Source organism: Carcharhinus amblyrhynchos, chromosome 8 (assembly GCF_965287045.1).
Source record: "Carcharhinus amblyrhynchos chromosome 8, sCarAmb.v2.hapA, whole genome shotgun sequence".
NCBI lineage: Eukaryota > Metazoa > Chordata > Chondrichthyes > Carcharhiniformes > Carcharhinidae > Carcharhinus > Carcharhinus amblyrhynchos.
In genome coordinates this window covers 94971917-94977916 of record NC_137331.1, presented here as the reverse complement: position 1 = coordinate 94977916, position 6000 = coordinate 94971917, and the positions used below count along the sequence as shown (strand labels likewise).

General features: G+C 40.8%; 1 protein-coding gene across 3 annotated transcripts in view; it reads left to right on the top strand.

The window, feature by feature from the left end:
• Positions 1-931: 931 nt before the first annotated feature.
• The window catches only part of LOC145346793 (ALS2 C-terminal-like protein), an 86506-nt gene continuing 81437 nt past the window's right edge, over positions 932-6000 (top strand). For 2 of the 3 annotated variants that reach the window (XM_080194527.1, XM_080194525.1), the window contains exon 1: positions 932-1037. The gene's annotated coding sequence lies outside the window, so the exon portion shown is untranslated. Of the gene's footprint in view, positions 1038-2333; positions 2355-6000 lie in introns of those variants that run through there. The other variant, XM_080194526.1, reaches the window with a different exon arrangement.

The following is a 6000-nucleotide window of genomic DNA, read 5'->3' as shown; positions in this document are numbered from 1 at the left end:
AAGTTCTTGTAACAGATTCAGGTTGCAGGCTTTGCAGCATGTGTGGGACCTAGCCTTGGCTGAGTGAGCACGAGTTCAAATTTAGAATGTCTCAATTGACGTCCCAGCTGGACAAGGAAAAGGAAGTTTACTAGTTGTATTTCTTCCATGGGATATAGGCATTGCTGGCAAGGCCACCATTGGTTGCTTGACCCTAATTGCTCTTGCCCATGAGTGACTTGCTTAGCCTTTGTAGAGGGAGGTTAAGAGTCAACTACATTGCTGTGGGTCTGGACTTGCATGTAAGCCAGAGTAGGTAAGGATGACAACTATCCTTCCCTTTAGGAGCATTAGTCAATCAGACAGTAGTAAATGGTTATCAAGGTCATCTTTACTATGAATAGTTTTATATTCCAGAACCCACATCCCCTGGATTATTATCCAGGGACCTTGCCACTATACCACTGTCTCTCCTCGGAGTTACATTGCTTCATAGTTTAACTCTGCTGGAACCATTACAGTCCCAAGATGGGCTATTGACAGCAGGATCCTTCATGTCTATGTGGACAATATCTATACATTAGGGAATTAGGTTAACTGAGCTTCTACCTGTATAGATTTTTTTTGCATCTTGGTTTGGATATTATTTGTGGTGTGTTTTAGTGAGCACCACTGACAAAGTAACACTGACAATGTACCTCTTTATTTAGGTGTACTTCTTTTTGGGCTGTGTACCCTGCATATTATGTGCACATAACATAAAGGATACAATAGTAATAATGTAATGACCTGACTAGGGATATTATTCAACTGGTAAACACGTTACAAGGAGGGCTCCAGATTCTGGGAAGGTGCAGCAGTCGTCACTATGGTTACTAGGAATTTGTGCAAGGCAACATGGGAGAGGAGGAGCCTGATTGCTGAACTGTACTTCCTTACTGATGTAGTTTACACTACACATGAATAATTCTGGTTTCACAACCTCACTTTGCTCTCTGACAGGGTAGATGTGAAGCACTGGTTTAAACAGGCCAACTCTGAAGTCGCAGCAATTCCAGGTAAGACAACAGGGCTTTCTTCTAAAAATGCCCATTATCATATTGCAAATAATTCTACAAAGGATGTTTTTGAAAAGTAGTCACTAGATTTATTCCGAAAGGAGCTAATCTTATCTAGCTGTGCTGAGGGGGAAGAAACTTAATCCAATATAGTTTGAGCTAGTTTGTGAGTTTAAGATCCTTGCCCTGGCTCACGGTGTCTATCACTTGGTCTTCTAGTGCGTCCTTGGCAAGCGTTGCATGCTGCTGAATCAGCCCTCCTGGTTTTTTTATTTCAGTTTATTCTCTCTCTCTCTCCCTTTCTCCCACTCCCTCTTAATACTAGAGCTGTGGTGATTAAAGCTTTTTGCACTTTAACTCTGTGAACAATGCTGAGATTTGCAAACCAGTGTTACAATGGAAAGTTAAGAGTAGGAGGAGAATCACCATCCATCTTCCATACAGATTTATTTCCTGCCTCCCACATTTTCCCCTGTACATAACTCGGGCCACTCAATACATGGAGCTTCCCTCACAGTCCATGGAAATAAGAGCGTGTGTTCAACAATTACATTTGACCTTTTATGTATGAAACATGCAAAGCTGCATTGTTGACATAATTCTGCACTGCAGTGAGATATTGGAATGTGCCCAGCAGTAGCAGCAGAGCCTGGAACAAACTCAAATGATAAAAATGCTCCGCACAGTTCCGTGCGCAGTGCTGGAATGAAGTATGCACCCATTATATTCGACTCCTGTTACATTAGCCAGTTGAATCTGGCAGGAAAGTATTTCTCTTGAATCAGGAACTACTCCTACCCACTGTGACAGTCTGATTCCACGCAGATCAATGTTTCCAAACCATACACGGTCCTTTTTTTTGTTCAAAAAAAAGTGGAAACACTGAGTGCGGTCACACAGCACAAGTTTTCATAATAGCCTAGGCTCAATTCAACACCTCTGAATGGGCTAACAGTTTATGGGTTCAAGACTCCAGAGATTTGAGCACAACACTCGAATTGGCACCACGGTGCAATTCTGAGGTGGTCTGTGCTGTGGGAGGTGTCGTCCTTTTGATGACATTAATCATCAAATGTCACGAAGATTCATTCTCCCTCTGGTTGACATTATAGATCTCCTGGCACTATTTTTAAGAGCCCCCCTCAGGTGTCTTGGCCACTATTATCCCTTTATCAATATCATTTCATATAATCTGGTCATTATAGCATTGCTACTGGGCCTTTGCTATGTAGAAATTGACTTGTGTTTCCTTCATTCACAAAAGTTCTGACACTTTTTTTTTCTGAAATTAACCAGAACACTCAACTACCAAGTGCTGTGAGTAGACTTGTTTTGCAAAATGTGCTATTTATTAGGGAGATGGGAACTGGGGATTTCTAACTATATTTTAAATTTACATGAGAATGCTTTGCGTTGTAAAAACTACAGAAGGGCTGCTTTTCTATGTAGTCCAAGCTGCCAGATTTACAATGACTCAGTGCAACCTTTTCTGCTTTTAGCTACACAAGACTCCGTCCCCTTTTCTATAAATGGAACAGAAAAAAATGCCAGTGGGTTTGGTAAATTGCGAGACTTAGTTTTGATATTTTGAATGTAATGCCTTTAAGTGCTTCTGGCTATCTTGGCTGTCCATATTCTTGATGCTGATTGTTCGCTCCCCTGTTTAGGTGTGATTGGAGTTGCTTACCATTTCCAACATTGATTTTAAATTCAGACTCCTTTCTCTTTCAGCCCCTTGTAACTTCCATCAGCCCTACTACCCCTCCCAGGACTCTGCTTTCCTCCAACTTTGTCTTTTTTGCGTTTCCCACTCCTTCACTACAACATGGATGGCCATGTTTTCAGCTATCCCGTCCACGTACTCGGGAATCCCCTCTCCTTTTATAATGACCTTTAAAATCTAACTCCGAGCAAGTTATTTGTCATCTGTCTAAAGCACTTTCTTTGACTCAGTCTTCATTTTCATTTAGTGTGCCCTTGAAAAGCATTAAGTTCATTGCGCTGTGAAGAGGCTAAGTATTTCCATTGTGCAAGGCTCCCCACCCCCGGCCTGTTTTTTGTTTTCCAATCTCGTTCCATTGCATAAGCGAGATGATCTTTTACATAATTTACCAGTTTCCTCCTTTTTCTATTGAGCAGCCTCCAGGCATTAAACCATCATCTTCCTCTTTTTGTATTGCACTATTTTCTGCTGTTAACTTTCTGATTTTCAATGAATCATAGAGCATGGAAGGGGGCCATTGAGATCTCTGGTGTTCACCTTCTATCTTTGATAGAGATACCCAATTAGTCCCACTCTGCCACCTTTTTCTCACTAATCCCTACACATTTTTCCTTTTCAATTATTTATCCAATTGTCTTCTTGGAATTGTCATCTTCCACAACCATTCATCTGCATTTCAGATCCCAACTCTCAGCATCATTTAAAAAACTTAATTTCCCCTTAGTTCTTTTGCAAGTTACTATACATCTGAGTTCTCCACCCACTGATCTTGCTGTCAGCAGAAACATTTTCTTCACATTTCCTATATTACAAGCCTGCCTAATTTTGAATGCCCATCAAGTCTCCCTTTGCCCTAAAGAGAACATAAAGGTAGACAATATAAGCATAAGTAGGCCATTTGGCCCTTCGATCTGAGTTTACCAGTCTCTCCTCCCAGAATAGTCCGTAAATATGCTGTGTACGCTTTCTCTTTGCAATTTCAAGTGCATATTCTATCTTTTGTTCTCATTTCCTACACTGAGATTTTTTTCCCTTTTTTTTAATCTGATTTGGTTACGTTTATCTGGTTATTACAAAATATGCAGAATGCCTTTGACAAGCTGGTTTTGAAGAGCTACTGCCTGAACTTGATTCAATTAATTCACACCAGTCGGATTTGCCATTTCAACTGTGGGTAAAGGCATATTGCCTTAAACAATGGATGTTTGGCACAATTCTTTCCCATCAGTTTGACAGATGCCATGACGCGAATGGGATTAAACCACCTCCATTGCGTAACTGAAAAGAAGGCATCGTGATGCACTCCTCTGCCCTGAAAATGAACATTTCGTTATACACTTCCTTACAATGACAGTGTCCTATTGTTACAGAAATTAAATGGAAAAAAAATTGAGGAAACATCGATTCTGCAATAACATTGTCTCCAATACTATAGTGACAGTGTTTCAAAAGTACTTTATTGGTTGTGAAGTATTTTACCTGGGGATGTGAAGGATGCTGTATAAAGCAATTTCTTTTTTTCTCTCAAAGATATAGTCATAGAATTCCTACAGTGCAGAAAGAGCCCATTTGACCTATCTAGTCTGCTCCGACGACAATCCCACCCAGGCCCTATCTCCATAATCCCAGATATTTACCCCGCTAATCCCTCTAACCTACCCATCATGGGTCACCTAAAGGGCAATTTAGCATGGCCAATTAACCTAACCCCCACAGCTTTAGACTGTGGGAGGAAACTGGAAAGCTTGGAGGAAACCCATGCAGACACTGGGAGAACGTGCAAACTCCACAGTGATCCAAGCCCGGAATCAAACCCGGGTTCCTGGAACTGAGACAGCAGTACTAACCAATGTGTCACCGTGCTGCCCAGAATATGAAAGTAGAACATGAAAGTAGAGTCATCAGCATCTTGAAGAGAAATGTTGAAATTTCTGAAGTTCGTTCATTCTGATTGAAGTGCGTCATCTCGGTTTGGCCCCTCGTAAATGCTTCTGATTTCAGCTCTTGGAGCCAGTGATGTTCTGTAGCTAGACGCCTACAAAAGTGACATTAAAGCTACTTTTTCAAAGAAAACGCAAATTATCAATGGTCCTCTCCTACAGTTGCCTAAAAAAAAAGTAACGTTAAACTACTTTAAATGCATAGGGTTACAGGGATAGGGCCAGGACTGGATTGTGGTTGGTGCTGACCTGATGGACTGAATGGCCTCCTGTACTATGATTCTGTATCTTTTTAAAGAAAACACAATTTGCATTAAGAACAATGAAGTTTGTGGCATTTCCTATTAAAAGTATTTGATATTTTTATGATTCTCCTGGGAGTTTAAGTTTCCCATTTGAGACACCTATTGTCAATATCAAATGTAAGTACATTGAGAGAGGCAGAGTGAATCTTGCTACTCCCAGAATCCTGCTTTACCCCATAACTTTTGAAGAGAGACTTCTGATGTGACACTCCTATGTGTCTGGCTTCTCTGACTGAGGTTGCTAATTTAGGGGATGTTTTATCGGGCTTATTGCAAATTAATTTCATATCGGATTTCTGTGGACATCAGATAAAGGGCTCTTAACTGGTTCCTCAAATTTATTTTAATTTGTAATCAGATTACCCTGGTTTAGCTTTGTTCGTTAAAGAGATTTGAAACCTTTGAGAGTGAAAGATTATCTTAACTCGAATAATACATAACTGAAATGGGTCTGTGAGCTAGTGAGCCAATTGAATTGTGCTGAACAAGGTCAGCCAGCAAGGATTGATTTCTTTTTAAAAAAGCAACCAATGGGACAGTGAACACACATTTACTTGATACAGGAACAAAACACAAGGTCTAGAATGGAAAATGCAGGAAATACTCAGCAGGTTTGTCTGGCAGCAGCTCTGGAGAGGAAAACAGATTTAACGTTTCAGGTCTGTAATGTTCAAAACCTGGGGAAAAAAATTAGAAATGTGAAAGATATTGAGCAAATGCAGAGGTGGAAGGGTGGGAAAAGAACAAAAGAGGGAAGGTTGGAGATGGATGAAAGCAGGAGAGATTAATTAACATGTTCATCGCCACTGATCTCTACCCCTTAGAAATATGAGCATATGGAAGAATCTAGATGTGCAGATCCACAGTTGCCTGAAGGTGGCAGCTCAAGTGGACAAGGCGGTCAAGAAGGCCAATGGCATGCTGGCCTTCATCAATCAGGGCGTCGAGTATAGGAATTGGAAAATCATATTGCAGTTGTGTAAGACTTTGGTCAG